The sequence below is a fragment of the Mesoplodon mirus genome (assembly GCF_964341445.2).
Source record: "Mesoplodon mirus genome assembly, chromosome: 7".
Lineage (NCBI taxonomy): Eukaryota > Metazoa > Chordata > Mammalia > Artiodactyla > Ziphiidae > Mesoplodon > Mesoplodon mirus.
In genome coordinates, this window is record NC_138983.1 from 140299411 (window position 1) to 140317513 (window position 18103).

Consider the following 18103-nt stretch of genomic DNA (forward strand, 5'->3'; position numbering starts at 1 on the left):
CTCCGCGGCATGTGGGATCTTCCCAGACCAGGGCTCGAACACGTGTCTCCTGCATTGGCAGGTGGATTCTTAACCACTGTGCCACTGGGGGAAGTCCCTAAGTTCTTTTTTTAAAAAAAATAGACATATAGAGGGCTTCCCTGGTGGCGCAGTCGTTGAGAGTCCGCCTGCCAATGCAGGGGACACGGGTTCGTGCCCCGGTCCGGGAAGATGCCACGGAGCGGCTAGGCCCGTGAGCCATGGCTGCTGAGCCTGCGTGTCCGGAGCCTGTGCTCCACAACGGGAGAGGCCACAACAGTGAGAGGCCTGCATACCGCAAAAAAAAAAAAAAAAAAAAAAGACATATAGATATTCATCTCTTTATTAAAGAGTAAAAGAAAGTAAAAGTACTCATAAAGTAAAACTCTGAATACAAGTTACTCATTTCTTCTTGAGTGAGCTTTGGTGGTTTGCGTCATTCAAGGAATTTATTTACTCTAAGTTGTCAGATTTATAAGCATAAACTTGCTCATAATGTTGTCTCAATGTTCTTTTAATGTCTGTGCAGTTGTAGTCACCCCTCTCAATTCTGACAGTGTTACTCTGTGTCTTCTATTTTTCCTGACCAGTCTAGGTAGAAGCTTATTAATTTTGTGATCTTTCCAAAGAGCCACCTTTTGGTTTTATTAGTTTTTCTCTGTTTGTCTGTTTTCTCTCTTGTGACCTCTGCTTTGATCTGTTATTTACTTTATTCTGCTTATTTTGGATACAATTTGCTTCTCTCTTTCTGCTGTCATAATGTAGAAGCTGAGATCGTTGATTTGAGACCTTCTTTTCTAATATAGGCCTTTACTGGTATAAATTTCACTCTAATTACTGCTTTAGTGGCCTACCACAAATTCTTATGTCATGTTATCATCTTCATTCAGTTTAAAATACTTTCTAATTTTCTTTTGATTTCTTCTTTGATCTATGGGTTATTGAAAATTATGTTATTCAGTCTACAAATATTAGGGATTTTTCAGATACCTTTCTGTAATTGATTTCAAGTTTAATTTTGTGGCTAGAGAACAGACTTTGTATGACTTGAATTTTTTAAAATTTATTGTGGTTTGTTTTATCTCCCAGAATATGATCTACTTTGGTAAATATTCCATGTGCACTTGAGAAGAATGTGTATTTTACTGTCTTTGGGTAAAATGTTCTATAAATGTCAACTAAGTCACATTGACAGTGCTTTTTAAAATCTTCTATATCCTTACTGATTTTCTTTCTACTTGTTCTGTTAATTACTGAGAGAAGTGTATTGAAATGTACCCAATAATAACTGGATTTATATATCATATATTTTGTAGCTTTGTTATTAGGTGCATAATTGTTTAACATTGTTACGTCCTATTAACAAATTGAAGAATAAAAATCATATGGTAATCTCAATATATGCAGAAAAAGCTTTTGACACTATTCAACATCCATTTATGATAAAAACTCTCAACACAGTGGGTATAGAGGGAACATACCTCAACATAATAAAGGCCATATATGATAGGCCCACAACTAACATCGTATTCAGTGGTGGAAAGCCAGAAGCATTTTCTCTAAGATCAAGAACAAGACAAGGATGCCGACTCTCACCACTTTTATTCAACATAGTATTGGAAATCCTAGCCACATCAGACAAGAAAAAGAAAAGGAATCCAAACTGGCAAGGAAGAGGTAAAACTGTCACTGTTTGCAGATGACATGATACTATACATAGAAAGTCCTCAGGATGCCACCAAAAAACTACTAGAGCTCATCAATGAATTTGGTAAAGTAGCAGGATACAGAATTAATATAGAGAAATCTGTTGCACTTCTATATACGAACAGTAAGTAATCCGAAAGAGAAATTAAGAAAAAAACCCCATTTACAATCGCATCAGAAAAGAATAAAATACCTAGGAATAAATCTATGGAGGTAAATGACTAGTACTCAGAAAACTGTAAGACACTGATTAAAGAAATTAAAGATGACACAAACAGATGGAAAGATATACCAAGTTCATGGATTGGAAGAATTAATGTTGTTAAAATGACTATATTACCCAAGACAATCTCCAGATTCATTGTAATCCCTATCAAAATACCAGTGGCATTTTCCACAGAACTAGAACAAATAATCTTAAAACTTGTTTGGAAACACAAAAGATCCCAAAGAGCCAAAACAGTCTTGAGAAAGAAGAACAAAGCTGGAGGTATCATGCTTCCTGATTTCAAACTATACTGCAAAGCTACAGTAATCAAGACAGTATGGTGCTGGCACAGAAACAGATGCACAGATCAATGGAACAGAATAGAGAGCCCAGAAATGAACCCACACATATGTGGGCAATTAATCTATGACAAAGGAGGCCAGAATATACCTCATCAATAAATGGTATTGGGAAAACTGGACAGCTACACACAACAGAATCAAACTGGACTACTTTCTCACCATATACAAAAATAAACTCAAAATGGATTAAAGACTTAAATGTAAGACAAACCAAAAAACTTCTAGAAGAAAACATAGGCAGTACACTCTTTGACATCAGTCTTAGCAATATATATATATATATATATATATATATATATATTTTTTTTTTTTGCGGTACGTGGGCCTCTCACTGTTGTGGCCTCTCCCGTTGCGGAGCACAGGCTCCAGATGCGCAGGCTCAGCGGCCATGGCTCACAGGCCCAGCCGCTCCACGCATGTGGGATCCTCCCTGACCGGGGCACGAACTCGTGTCCCCTGCATCAGCACACGGACTCTCAACCACTGCGCTACCAGGGAAGCCCTATATATATTTTTTGATCTTTCTCTTCAGGCAAAGGAAACCAAAGCAAAAATAAACATATGGGACTACATCAAACTAAAAAGCTTTTGCACAGTGAAGCTTATCAACAAAGTGAAAAGGCCACCTAGTGAGTGGGAGAAGATATTTGCAAACGATATATCTGATAAAAGGTTACTATCCAAAATATAGAAAGAACTCATACAACTCAACATCAAAAAACCCCCAAACAACATGATTGAAAAATGGGCAGAGGAGCTGAACAGACATTTTCCCAAAGAAGACATACTAATGGTCAACATGAAAGGTGATCACCATCACTAGTCATCAGGGAAATGCAAACCAAAACCACAATGAGATGTCACCTCACAACTGTCAGAATGGCTGTTATCACAAAGACAACAGGGCTTCCCTGGTGGCACAGTGATTGAGAGTCCGCCTGCCGATGCAGGGGACATGGGTTCGTGCCCCAGTCTGGGAAGATCCCACATGCCGCGGAGCGGCTGGACCTGTGAGCCATGGCCGCTGAGCCTGCGCATCTGGAGCCTGTGCTCCGCAATGGGAGAGGCCACAGCAGTGAGAGGCCCACGTACCGCAAAAAAAAAAAGACAACAAATAACAGTGTTGGTGAGGATGTGGAGAAAAGGGAGCCCTCATGCACTTTTGGTGGAACGTAAATTGGTGCAGCCACTGTGGAAAACAGTATGGAGATTCCTCAAAAAATTAAGAATGGAACTACTATGTGATTAGCAATTTCACTCCTGGATATTTATTTGAAGAAAACAATAATAGGAAAAGGTATATGCACTTCTGTGTTCATTGCCGCACCGTTTACAGTAGTGAAGACATAGAAGCAGCCTAAGTGCCCATCAATAGGTGAATGGGTAAAGAAGATGTGATTTTATATATATATATATATATATATATATATATACACACACACACATATACACACATTGTGGAAAATTACTTGGCTATAAAAAAGGAATTAAAATCTTACCATTGGCAACAACATGCATGGACCTAGAGGGTATTATGCTAAGTGAAATTAGTCAAAGAAAGACAAACATTGTATGATTTCACTTATGTTTGAAATCTAAAACACAAAACAAATGAAGAAACATAACAGAGACAAGGTCATAGATACAGAAAACAAATAGGTGGTTGCCAGATGGGAGGGGGTGGGAGGGAGGAAATAAATAGGTGTATGGGTATGAAATGTGCAGTGTAGGGAATGTAGTTAATAACTATGTAGTATCTTTGTATGGTGATGTATCGTAACTAGACTTATGGTGATCATTTAAAAATGTATAGAAATATCAAATCACTATGTTGTGTAACAGGAACTAACATAGTGTTGTAGGTCAATTATACTTCAGTGAACAAACAAACTCATAGAAAAAGACATCAGATTTGTGGTTACCAGAGGTGGGGGCTAGGGGGAGGGGGAATTGGATGAAGGCAGACAAAAAGTACAGACTTCCAGTTACAAGATAAATAAGTCCTAGGGATGGAATGTACAACATGATAAATGTAATTAAACTCGTATGCTATATATGAATGATGTCAAGAGAGTAAATCCTAAGAGCTCTCATCACATGAAAAAAAATTTTCCATTTCTCTAATTTTGTATCTGTATGAGGTAATAGGTGTTTACTAAACTTACTCTGATAATCATTTCATGATGTATGTAAATCAAATTATTACGCTATACACCTTAAACATACAGTGCTATATGTCAGTAATATCTCAAGAAGACTGGAAGAAAAATAAAAATAAATAAATTGTAATTATGTCCTCTTGATGAATCGATCCCTTTAACATGAGTGACCTTTCTAAAATTCCCTGTTAATATTTTTTGCTCTAAAGTTTACTTTGTCTGATATTAATATAGGTACCCCACTTTTCTCTTGACTAGTGTTAGCATAGTATTAGGTGGGCCAAAAAGTGCCTTTGGTTTTTTTAAGTAAAAATAAAAGCCACATTTTTCATTTTCACCAAGAACTTTATTGAACAACCCACTGTTTTGTTCCACTGCCTTCTGCCATTTTTCAGGCAACTTCATAATTCCATCTTCCCAAAACTTTTTATCTTTTTGAGCAAAGAACTGTTCCAGGTGTCTTTTCAATTCCAGGGAATTGAAATTTTTTCCACTAAGAGAATTTTGTAAAGACTGAAGTAAATGGAAATCCGAAGATACAATGTCTGGTGAATATGGAAGGTGAATCACAACTTCCCAGCCAAGCTGTAACAGTTTTTGCCTGGTCATCAAAGAAACATGCGGTCTTGCATTATCCTGATGGAAGATTATGCGTTTTCTTTTGTCTAATTCTGAACGCTTTTCGTGGAGTGCTGCTTTCAGTTGGTCTAACTGGGAGCAATACTTGTTGGAATTAATGGTTTGGTTTTCCATAAGGAGCTCATAATAGAGGATTCCCTTTCCAGTCCCCCCATCTACACAACATCACCTTCTTTGGATGAAGACCAGCCTTTGGTGTGGTTGGTGGTGGTTCATTTCACTTGCCCCATGATCTCTTCTGTCCCACGTTATTGTACGGTATCCACTTTTCATTGCTCGTCACAATTTGTTTTAAAAACGGAACGTTTTTGTTACATTTAAGTAGAGAATCGCATGTGGAATATGGTCAAGAAGGTTTTTTTTTGCTTAACTTATGTGGAACCCAAACATCAAAGTGATTCACATAACCAAGCTGGTGCAAATGATTTTCATCATTTAATTTGGGTACTTTGAGTATGTTGGCTATCTCCTGTGTGGTATGATGTTGATTGTTCTCAATTATTGTCTCGATTTGATCGCTGTCAACTTCAACTGGTCTCCCCGACTGTGGAGCATTGTCCAGCAAGAAGTCTCCAGCATGAGACTTAGCAAATCACTTTTGACATGTTCGATCAGTCACAGAACCTTCTCCATATGCTGAACAAATCTTTTTGTGCGTTTCAGTTGCATTTTTACCTTTCTTGAAATTATAAAGCATAATATGCTGAAAATGTTGCTTTTTTTCTTCCATCTTCAGTATTAAAATGGCTACACAAAAATTCACCAATTTTGATAAGTCTTTTTTTAAATGCATGCTGATATGACAACTGTCACATACGATCTAACAAAATTGTCTCGAATGAAGTTAAAGACAACTAAATGCTACTAGAGCCATCTTACGGAAAAAAAAGAACGAAACTTTTGGCCCACCCAATATATCCTCTTATTTCTAATCTTTTTGTATCTTTTTTTTTTTTTTTTTTTTTTTCTTTTTTCTTTTTGCGGTATGCGGGCCTCTCACTGTTGTGGCCTCTCCCGTTGCGGAGCACAGGCTCCGGACGCGCAGGCCCAGCGGCCATGGCTCACGGGCCCAGCCGCTCCGCGGCATATGGGATCCTCCCAGACCGGGGCACGAACCCACATCCCCTGCATCGGCAGGCGGACTCTCAACCACTGCGCCACCAGGGAGGCCCATCTTTTTGTATCTTTATGTTTAAAGATGTCTTGCATTTTAAAGAACTCTGACAATCTCTGCCTTTTAATTGGGATGTTTAGACCATTTACATTTAATGTGATTATTTTTATAGTTAGGTTTACATCTATTATTTTGCTATTTGTTTTCTACATGTCTCATCTGTTCTTTGTTTCTCTTTTCCCACTTCTTTCAGATTATTATTTTATTTTATCTCCTTTGTTCGTTTCTTAGCTATTACTCATGAGCTTGACACATTTAAAGAGTAGTGGTTGGGTATTTCCTAGAATGTCCCTCAGTTTGAGTTTTTTTGATGTCTTCTCATGATTGGCCTTGGGTTATAGATTTTGAGGGGGAAGGTGGGAGAATTCCATAGAGGTGTAGTACCCTTCTTATCATCATATTACCATGACATTTCACTGATGATGTTGCCTTGATCTCTGGGTTTAGGTGGTGGCTTCTGGGATTCTCCCCTGTGAAGTTACTGTTTTTCCTTTTTTGAACACTATTAGAGGTTCAGCCAGCCTACCTCAAGGGGAGGGCAGAGTATCAAATAATTTGTAGACATATGAGAAACCACCACAATAGCTAATAAATATTTGGTGGGATCAGATATTCTGAAGCTGTCCAAATATTCTGTTTCTCTTTAAAGTTTTTCAACTAAGTTTGGCAATCATCAGTGGATCTTGCCTGAAGCAACTATTACTTTGTTGTTCTAAAGGTGGTTTTCTGTTTCCCTCATTCATTCTACATTATTAATTGGGATTCTTCCATAAAGAAAGTTCTCTATCTCCCTTCCATTTGCTTATTCATTTGCTTATTCATATCTTATAGACTCATAGATATTTATTTTATTCTTTGTGTTATAACAGTCTATCATTTATTTTTTGCTCAAATCTTCCAGCTTTAGCCTTTGGAAGCTCTTTCAGCTGGGCTTCTGATCCTTTGCTATTTTTGTTTGTTTTAGCACTTCCTGACTTTCTGGCACTACAAGATGCTCCAGGCTTATCTTGTATTTTCCCTGCCCCAGCCTTTGAATTACCATTTTTCCAAGTAGCCCTAGTTCCCTTTACCAGAGAACGGTATTTAGAAATTAGGATCCGGGCACTGAGTGTGCTCTTTGTTATGGAGGTGTCAACACTTCTAGGCTCTTGGTAGACAGGGCTAGGAGATGTGTGTATTTATACTAACCCATGTATGCACACGCGTCTGTACTTATGTCTCCATTTGTGTATATTTGAAATAAACATTGATTTTTACTAGTGTCTCTGACTGGTCCAGCACTACACGGCTTCTCCTAGCTTCCCTCTTCCATATTCATAACTTCTTTCTTTGACAGTGAGACACGTGGCTCTCATTATTGATGACATCTTTATAGTTCTTATTTACTCAACCCTGTTATACATGTAAAGTATTTTCAGAGTTGCTAACCCATGCTGCTATGAGAAGTGAATTTATCAGCTAGAGTGCAGTGTTTGTGCAAAATTCTTCTCTTGGTTGCCTTGTTATATCCAGTCAAAACGCTGTTTCCCAAAGTCATTTATGTCAACTCCTTTCTTCCCCATCTCCTTAAGTGAGGTTATTTTACTTGTAATACAGTTAGTTTCATTTCTCAGAGTCCGCATTCCATCCTGGTTCCCTGGACATTTTGTATGATACATATTTTTAAAATGTTCATGCAGTATAAAGTTCACTCTTTGTGGTGTAGAGTTCTGAAGCGTTCGGTGAATGCTTGGCCGTGGATTCACCATCATGGTACTGCACCCTAATATGTCTATCAGGCAGCCCTTTGCCTCTTTTTAAAAATGAAGTTGTTTATTAAAATAAGTTATTACATGGATCCTTATAGTGTATTTTGATATTAAAATAAACCATATAATGCTAAAGTCATTTCTTCAGAGCAGCTTTTGACATGAAATACCGTGCAGGTCAGCCAGAGCTGGAGTTCTTGTTAGGTTGAAATCATCAGAGAAACAAGCGAAGACAACCATGGCTTTGCTCGCTTTTTGTCTCAGAGTGGTACAGTCTTTGATGTGGCTTCCCAGGGAAGAATTTCAGAAAATCAGGCATCTGTGATTTTCCTGTCCATAGTGGAGCTGGTAAAGACCAGGTTAACAAAATCAGACTGAAGCTGCCACAGCAGATGTTTGAGCAATCTCTAGTGCCGACTGTTGGTCTGTGTTCCATTTCCTCTTCTATCTCCTTTCTTACACTTCTGCACTTTCTCCCTTTTCCTATGTTCATATTTTTATGCTATTTCTTTTCTTCTTCTTCTTTTTTTTTTTTTTTTCTGTGCTGCTTGTGGGATCTTAGTTCCCCGACCAGGGATCAAAACCATGCCCTTGGCAGTGAATGTGTGGAGTCCTAACCACTGGACTACCAGGGATTCCCTTCCTGAATTCATTTATATGTGCATTTATTCAGTAAACTTTATGTATTTAGTCGTGACTGTGCCTGTGTCACTAAACTCTAGATTTTTCTCTCATATTTCCTTGTTTCTTTCTGTCTCCTTACAACTAGCTTTAATGTAAAATTAAAATATTTATTTTTTAGTGTTATATTTTTGAATATGTTTAATTTGGTCTGAATTTAAAATATAAGTGGATTGAATGTTTCACTCTTTCTTGAGACAAGAAAAAGCAAATTAAATTGCTTTATAATGATTTGTTTAGTTTGTGTATGACTCAGTGGCCATCCCCCCATGTTAGAGAAGTAATAGAATCTATTCTTCCACCTCAGGTGGGACGGCGCTAAAACCAGTGTGTATAGACTCCCTCCACCTCCCCACCCCAGCACTTCGGTCCCCACTGGAGTATTTCATAGCTTTTCCAACATGCTGACCCTAAAATCCACTTACTGTAGTTTGAATTTGTTTCCTCTTGTTGGTGGATCAGTGGAATAAAACAGGAACAGAAACAGCACCAACAGGGGACTTCCCTGGGGGTCCAGTGGTTAAGAATCTGCCTTCCAATGCAGGGGACACGGGTTCGATCCCTGGTAGGGGAACTAAGATCCCACATGCCACAGGGCAACTAAGCCTGCATGCCACAACTACTGAGCCCGTGCGCTCTAGAGCCCAAGTGCCACAAGTAGAGAGCCTGCATGCTGCAACTACTGGGCTCGTGCACTCTTTAGCCCAAGCTCCACAACTAGAGAGAAGCCCGCGTGCCACAAGGACGATCCCGCGTGCGGCAGCTAAGACCTGACACGGCCAAAAGAAACAGCACCATCGGGAGCCCTGCCTCCACTGTGGTCCTCGGCAGTGACACACCCCTCGGGCCTTTGACCCAAGCAGCAGGCGACCCCCAGCGCCTCTGGGATGGGCTGCACGGACGCACTTGGAGGGTTTCTCTGCGGCTGCGAGCGTTCGTCCTCTCACCCTTGGCATTCTCTGACCCCAGAATCTGTAATAGCAGAACGGGGCTCACGCTCAGAGCCAGGTTTAGGGGACTTATTTCCTGAGGAGGCGTTTTACAGAATGATGTGCTTGACACATGGTCTGCGATGGTCACACATACTTGTCAGACCCCAGTGCCTCTGAGTGTTTTGTGTGTTGATCTGGGCTTTAGAGCCAGGGCTGGCGTATGGTTGGTCCGACTGGTCTGCAGTGCTGGGTTCATGTGACGATGGTGCCCGCTGTCCACCAGGCCCACTGGAGCCCATGCAACTGGTACCCATTTCAGCACAAGCCCAGCTCATGGGGAGAACAGGGCCCTGCAGCGTCTCTGTCCCTGCACAGACGTGCCTGGAGCTGCTGCAGACACTGAGGACCACTGCACTGGTGCCACAGGCGTGCTGCCTGCCTGGGTGCCCTTTCCCTTCCTCTGCCAGGCCCTCTGCCTCCACCCCACTCTGCTGGGCTGCACCCCCCTTCCTCTGCCCTTCTGGGCCGACTCCCCAAGCTCTGGTTTACTGAATGGTTTGATGCCAATGGGTGTGTAGGACCCAGCGCTTCCCCCTTTCCCCCCGGTTGTCCCCTTCGGCTTCCTTTAGTGACAGGGACTTCTCCCTCGGTAACCCTGGAGGGTCTCCCTGGACCGTGCCTGAGATGAAAGAAGGAGGGGGGTCCCTCCAGAGTGTTAGCTCTTCAGACGCTCTGTCCAGGTGACCGCTTGATGGACTTTTATCTGCTTTGACCTGGCCCGGTTGGTCAGAAATCTTCCATGGCTTTGGCTTGGAGATAGAATTAAGTGAACGCACATCAGTAGTGCCTCAGCTGACGTCTTGCTGCTGAGCTGACCCCTGGAGCAGGATGTGACGGTGCCGAGACTGTCCAGTGTCGCCACTGAGCATTCTTCATGGGGCACATGTGCAGTTTCCGATAAACTCGGGATTCAGAACAAGACACGCCGTGGCCAGGGTATGAGTCAGGGCTCTCCAGAGAAACACAACAAACAGGATGTGTGTGTGTGTGAATAGAACACAGTAGAATTTGTTTACCTTATGTATATATCTTCTGTACAGATAAAGAGGTTGATTATAAAGAACTGGCTTGTGCGATTATGGAGGCTGGTGAGTTGACGCTCCTTAGGGTGGGCTTGCCGGCTGGAGACCCAGGAGGTCTGAGGGTGCCGTCTGGTGGAGAAACACCCTCCAGCCTGGGGAGACTGGTCTTTTTGATTTGTTCACGCCCCTCAACTGATTGGATGAGGCCCCCCACATTAAGGAGGGCAGTGCACTAAAAGTTCACAATTTAATGTTAATCGCACCCAAAAGCACCCTCCAAGCTGACACTTGGACTATCACAGCCAGATTTATTTGGAATTCCATGATGTTTGGTTGGGTCTCTTTACACTTTAGTATGTATGTATGTATGTATTTATTTTTGGCTGCACTGGGTCTTCGTTGCTACGCGTGGGCTTTCTCTAGTGGTGAGCAGGGGCTACTCTTCGTTGCAGCGCGTGGGCTTCTCACTGCAGTGGCTTCTCCTGTTGCGGAGCACGGGCTCTAGGCGCACGGGCTCAGTAGTTGTGGCTCATGGGCTCTAGAGCACAGGCTCAGTAGTTGTGGCCTAAGGGCTTAGTTGGTCCGCCGCATGTGGGATCTTCCCGGACCAGGGCTTAAACCTGTGTCCCCTGCATTGGCAGGCGGATTCTTAACCACTGCACCACCAGGGAAGCCCTATACTTTAGTTTTAAGAGTCTGTTTGGATAACAATGTAGTTTAGCCAGAGTAACAATGGGCCATCTTTAACCAGAGCTTCAGCTGCCTGTGTTCTCGTCAGAGCCCATATTTGATGGGTTTACTGTGGATTCTTTGCTGTGTGTCTGGAAAGTATCACTGACATGGACTTCTCCCCCTGCTCTTAAATTCCTCTCAAAATTGGTTAAGGAACCAGGACAGTGTTGAAAACATGCTGTGACATGGGGTATTTTCTTCTCTAGCACGGGTTCTGCTAAGCAAGCACACAGAAGTTGTGTTGAGGATGGCCATGCAGTGCTCTCGCTGGAGAGCCTGCACTGCCGTTTATATTTAGCCTGGAGCCCGGGGGAGCAGCAAGGCCCGCAGTGGAGCCACCGTGCGCCCGCACTGCTCCAGGCCTGGTCGAGAGCGGGGGACATGCTGGATGGAATGTCAGAGGCTAAATATAACTCTTTACAGAGCCAGACGCACATCTGACTTGGAGTGGAAACATTTTCTAAAAGAGCTGCTTTTTGCTCTCGGTTTACAGTAATGAATAGAAACCCAAATCGGTTTGACTTCTTGTTGAGAGCTGTCTCTGCAGTTAAATGACCACAGGTGCTGTTGAAGGTAGAAGGAAGGCCCTCACCCCGTGCCCATCCAGGAGCCAGCAGGCCTGTCTTGCTGTGTTCAGGTTGGTTTTGTTTCCACAGGAGGAAAAGACGGGTAGTGTCCACTTCACGCCTTGATGTGTCTGGATGTGGGTTGAGTGGTGGGCGTCGGCGTTTCGTTTTCCCTTGGTCTCACTCTGCGCCCGGACGCGAGCACTGCTGTGGGCTCCTGGGAGGGCTGACCACGGCAAGGCGGCCTCTGCTGGTCAGGGAGCCTGGGGCCGAGACTGCCGTACCTCCACAGCTGTTCCAGCTTCAATGTACTTTTGTATGATAGTATTTTCTGTTGTTCTTCGCTCCTTTGCCTGAGGACCCGCAAGCGCTGTGTGGTCAGTACTTTCTGGAGGACGTAAAGGGGAGCAGGCGGCGTCCTCGAGCCCGGCCGCAGGGCTGTGCCTCTGTGGACCCGGCTCTCGATTTGGGGTGGCCCTGACTTCATGAAGGGCTCGATGGGGTTGCCAGATGGGCCGCGCATGAGAATCACGTGAGACGCTTGGAGAGACACAGATCTGGGCCTTTCCTGACCTGCTGAGGGAGAATCTGGGGCGTGTGCTCTCGGGCCGAGGAGGGGGGTTGGGAAGCGGGCTTTTAAACGGGCCCCCTGAGGTGATCCCCCTACAGCCTGCCTGGCATCAGGCCCCCAGGCCCTGGCACGATTTCTGAAAGGTCTCCCACAACCGAAGTAGGAAACTGTACTTGTCGCTAAGAGATGGTTCCAGACCAGGAGAGAGGCGGGCAGACGGGGGTCCAGGAGCCGCCGGGCGCAGCATGGCCTCCTGCCCGTCTGCCTGCCCCTCCATTCCCCCGGCTTCCTGGCGGGAAAGGGTGGCTGCTGGAGATGCCGTCGGCCCGTTGTTCCCGAGGCTTCCTCAAGGCCGCTTCCCTTGCGCCTCAGCTAAGGGAGGTCCGGAAGAACAGTGGGATATGAGCTGGGCTTCCGGGTGTGACCCGGGCTTCCTTAAGCTCCGGACCCCCCTCACACACCCTTGTTGCCGTCTCTTCTAGTTCTGGGCGTGTTCCTTCTTGTAAGAGACTCTGTGAGCTAGAGCAGGGAAGTAGGGACTGGGCCTCGGAACTCCTGGCTTCTGGTGTTCGCTCTGTGCTCACAGACGTGAACCAGCTGGGCTCGAGTGGTCCCCCTGCCCCGCGACGGGAGCTGGGGGGCTGGAGCGCGTTCAGGAGGTGCGGGAGCCGACGCACAGGATGAGACGCCCGCGGGACCCGGGCCTTCCCACTCCCTCCTGCTTGGTTCCTCTCTCTGTGTTAGGTCGTCCTGCAAGCTGGGCATCGGCCCTGTTCCGAGAAAAGGCTCCAGCGGTTCAGTTCTTTGCAGCATTGTCGTGGTTGAGCCGCAAGCAGCTGCGGACCCGCACGCCCCCCGACTCCTTGTGCGCCTCGAGGCCTCGCGTCCCCCGTCCGTCAGCGCCTCTCCCGGAGCCCTGCTGATGGTGAAGTTTATTCTCCATCCGGCACCCCTGCCCCAGCCCACCCTGGTCGTCTCAGGAAGAGCATGTTTCCCTTGCAGACCACTGTCCAGAGGGGTGGGGTCCTTGACATCCTGGAGCCCAGTTGCTTAGCCAGATGATACTGGAACTTAGAAACGGACCCCGGTCCTCTGGCTCTTACTCTGCGTCTGCGTGCCGGGCACCCCAGCCGAGGGGCGAAGGCTGGTGTCCAGGGCGCTGACTTACGCAGACGGTGCCTCCGTGTGCCTGCCCTGCCGCCATCGCTCTGTTTCTTCCAGCTGAGCCCGCGCCGTAGGGCCCTTTGGGTCCCTTTTTGTGCATGACTCTGTTGTCTGAGTGCAGGCCTCCTGACCTGGGGGGCCTGTCTCTGAGTCCTCCAGGCGGGATTCCCAGCTGGGGCCCTCCCTCACAGTAGTGCCTTGTCCCTCAGGCTTGGCAAACAGATACAGGAAGGGGCACTACTGGGTGGTCTGGGGACGAGCAGTGGAGATGGCTCAGGACATCTCTGACGAGCCAGGACAGCAGTCAGCCTTGGTCAGCCTTAGTTTCCTACTAGAAAACTTGTGCCAGACGCTGCTGTTCACGGCCTGGGCGTGTCCCACGTGTCACCTTTCTGAATCCTGGCTTTGTCTCTTCCTCCCCAAGTCCTGCTGCTTGTACTCCTGCTGGGCCTTAAGGGGAGTGCGTAGGTCCCCCCTGCCTCTCTAGTAACCTGGTGTGGTTGGTATCCATAGAACAGAGGTAACCTGGCCCTGACGTGTCGTGGAATAGCCTTGCCTTTGGGCCATTTTAGTGTCATTTAGCATTGGGGAAATAAGTGGTTAGATTGTAGAGGAAGAATTCTCAGACTTCTGTCATCTGCCACATTTCTTGTCACGTGTGCATCACATATAAAACCAACCGCGTCTTCTTTTTTTTTTTTTTGGCTGTGTTGGGTCTTTGTTGCTGTGCACGGGCTTCTCACTGCAGTGGCTTCTCTTGTTGTGGAGCAGGGGCTCTAGGCCCGTGGGCTCAGTAGTTGTGGCTCACATGCTCCAAAGTGCAGGCTCAGTAGTTGTGGAGCACGGGCTTAGTCGCTCCGCGGCATGTGGGATCTTCCCGGACCGGGGCTCCAACCCATGTCGCCCTGCATTGGCAGGTGGATTCTTAACCACTGTGCCACCAGGGAAGCTCCCAACCGCATTTTAATGAATTCTTTCATGGAGTCACAGGGAAAGGAAGGAACTGTAGACAGTACAGTAAAATGGGAAGAGTGTTGGACTGAGTTTAAGGATGAGCTAGAGGACAAGCTGCATCCTCCACTGAGGCCAGTCCCTTAGCTGCTGCTTCGTAACCTGGAAATGCCACTCACCCTCACCATCTTGAAGGGTGAGCTGAGGAAGGAGTCGGAATCATCCTCACCTCTGTCCCCAGCCCTGGACTGTGCCACCTCTGATGGATGTGTTTTCAAGAATAAATAACGCCATAGTAATAAGCCACTTCAAAGCATGATGCCTCTGGAGGTACAACTTAGTTTAATATTTTTCAAACAAGTAGGCCCAGTGGAGAATAGAGTGACCACTGCTGCTCCTAGAATAACATGAAGAAGGGCACAGAGGACAACAACAGGAAGAGAGACCCACGAGGCTGGCCATCCTGTCCCCGCACGCGTCCTCAGCTCCTGACCCTGCCCTCCCTGCCCCGGTGTGTGGCAGCGTGGCTGTTCGGTTGGTATGAGGTACCTCCGGGCAGAAAGCACATATCAATTCTCATGGTGAGCCAAGTGGTGGTATTTTTTGCTTGTAAAAATAAAATCAGAGCCTTTTGGGTGTTATTTACAAGAAAAGAAAAAAGAAAGGAAAAAAAAGATTTCCCTCCTGGGTTTTAGCCTTGGCTCAGCACTGAGCTGGTATATTTTTGTAATTATTATCAGCTGGAGAACACACCAGCTTGAGGTCAGGTTTTCTCCTTAACATAGTTGGAAATGCCATTCTGTGTGGTTTCATAAATCCTTTGTCATCTCTGCTCACTTGCAGAGATGGGCCTCCCAGGAGTGGACCCCAGTGTCTGCATCCTCAGAATTGATCTGTACCCCAGCTGGGATTAAACACCATCGAGCCAGAGGACCAACAGCCTTTGCCAGCTATGAATTCAAGCATATTTTGATGCTCAAAAATTTAGAATTTCTGGATTTAGTGTAAAGTCAGGAATCATCACTTTGATGTTTTCTTTTTTTTTTCTTTTTCACTGCCTTTCAGTCCTCTCCTTTTCAGTTCCTCTTGTTCCCCTTCTCTCTTTCCTTTTTCTTTTTTAGCCTGTCTCTCCTTCTCGTGTCTTAGACGTTGTATTGAATTTTCTTGGAATTCTCATTTGTATTATTCCACTCATGGTATCCAGGGTTAATATATTTTCTGGCCTCAGGCCTAAAGCCATTGAGTATGAAATTTACTGTTCCTTGGGCCACTAGAAGAATGTTGGTTCCTATAAAGCAAATATAATAATAACAATGATAATAAATGATCCCTCTTCTAAATGTTTATTTATCATCAGTTATTGGTGAAAGAAGGGTAAAGAGTTTCTAATAATATTTTATAGTTGGAAAAAATGAGGGGTACAAAATCACACTGAAAGTCAATAAGAGTATTAAAAATAGGGCCCAGATTCTTTTTTATTTTTTTTATTAGTTTCTGCTTTATAAAAAAGTGAATCAGTCATACATATACATCTGTTCCCACATCCCTTCCCTCATGCATCTCCCTCCCTCCCACCCTCCCCATCCCACCCCTCCAGGCGGTCACAAAGCACCGAGCTGATCTCCCTGTGTTCTGCGGCTGCTTCCCACTATCTATCTAGCTTACGTTTGGTAGTGTATATATGTCCATGCCTCTCTTTCGCTTTGTCACAGCTTACCCTTCCCCCTCCCCATATCCTCAAGTCCATTCTCAAGTAGGTCTGTGTCTTTATTCCCGTTTTACCCCAGGTTCTTCATGACTTTTTTTTTTAAATTCCATATATATGTGTTAGCATATGGTATTTGTCTTTCTCTTTCTGACTTACTTCACTCTGTATGACAGACTCTAGGTCTATCCACCTCATTACAAATAGCTCAGTTTCGTTTCTTTTTATGGGTGAGTAATATTCCATTGTATATATGTGCCACATCTTCTTTATCCATTCATCCGATGATGGACACTTAGGTTGTTTCCACCTCTGGGCTATTGTGAATAGAGCTGCAATGAACATTTTGGTACATGTCTCTTTTTGAATTATGGTTTTCTCAGGGTATATACCTAGTAGTGGGATTGCTGGGTCATATGGTAGTTCTATTTGTAGTTTTTTAAGGAACCTCCATACTGTTCTCCATAGTGGTTGTACCAATTCACATTCCCACCAGCAGTGCAAGAGGGTTCCCTTTTCTCCACACCCTCTCCAGCATTTATTCTTTCTAGATTTCTTGATGATGGCCATTCTGACTGGTGTGAGATGATATCTCATTGTAGTTTTGATTTGCATTTCTCTAATGATTAATGATGTTGAGCATTCTTTCATGTGTTTGTTGGCAGTCTGTATATCTTCTTTGGAGAAATGCCTATTTAAGTCTTCTGCCCATTTTTGGATTGGGTTGTTTGTTTTTTTGCTATTGAGCTGCATGAGCTGGTTATGAATTTTGGAGATTAATCCTTTGTCAGTTGCTTCATTTGCAAATATTTTCTCCCATTCTGAGGGTTGTCTTTTCGTCTTGTTTATGGTTTCCTTTGCTGTGCAAAAGCTTTGAAGTTTCATTAGGTCCCATTTGTTTATCTTTGTTTTTATTTCCATTTCTCTAGGAGGTGGGTCCAAAAGGATATTGCTGTGACTTATGTCATAGAGTGTTCTGCCTATGTTTTCCTCTAAGAGTTTGATAGTTTCTGGCCTTACATTTAGGTCTTTAATCCATTTTGAGCTTATTTTTGTGTATGGTGTTAGGGAATGATCTAATCTCATACTTTTACATGTCCCTGTCCAGTTTTCCCAGCACCACTTATTGAAGAGGCTGTCCTTTCTCCACTGTACATTCCTGCCTCCTTTATCAAAGATAAGTTGGCCATTTGTGCGTGGGTTTATCTCTGGGCTTTCTATCCTGTTCCATTGATCTATCTTTCTGTTTTTGTGCCAGTACCACACTGTCTTGATTACTGTAGCTTTGTAGTATAGTCTGAAGTCAGGGAGCCTGATTCCTCCAGCTCCGTTTTTCGTTCTCAAGATTGCTTTGGCTATTCGGGGTCTTTTGTTTTTCCAAACAAATTTTGAAATTTTTTGTTCTAGTTCTGTGAAAAATGCCAGTGGTAGTTTGATAGGGATTGCATTGAATCTGTAGATTGCTTTGGGTAGTAGAGTCATTTTCACAATCTTGATTCTTCCAATCCAGGAGCATGGTATATCTCTCCATCTATTTGTATCATCTTTAATTTCTGTCATCAGTGTCTTATAATTTTCTGCATACAGGTCTTTTGTCTCCTTAGGTAGGTTTATTCCTAGATATTTTATTCTTTTTGTTGCAGTGGTAAATGGGAGTGTTTTCTTAATTTCATTTTCAGATTTTTCATCATTAGTGTACAGGAA

At 44.2% G+C, this 18103-nt stretch overlaps 1 protein-coding gene across 1 annotated transcript in view; it reads left to right on the plus strand.

The window, feature by feature from the left end:
* The window catches only part of JAM3 (junctional adhesion molecule 3), a gene marked incomplete at its 5' end in the record, with an annotated part of 67200 nt that overhangs the window by 19485 nt on the left and 29612 nt on the right, over positions 1-18103 (plus strand). The gene's annotated exons all lie outside the window — the stretch shown is intronic.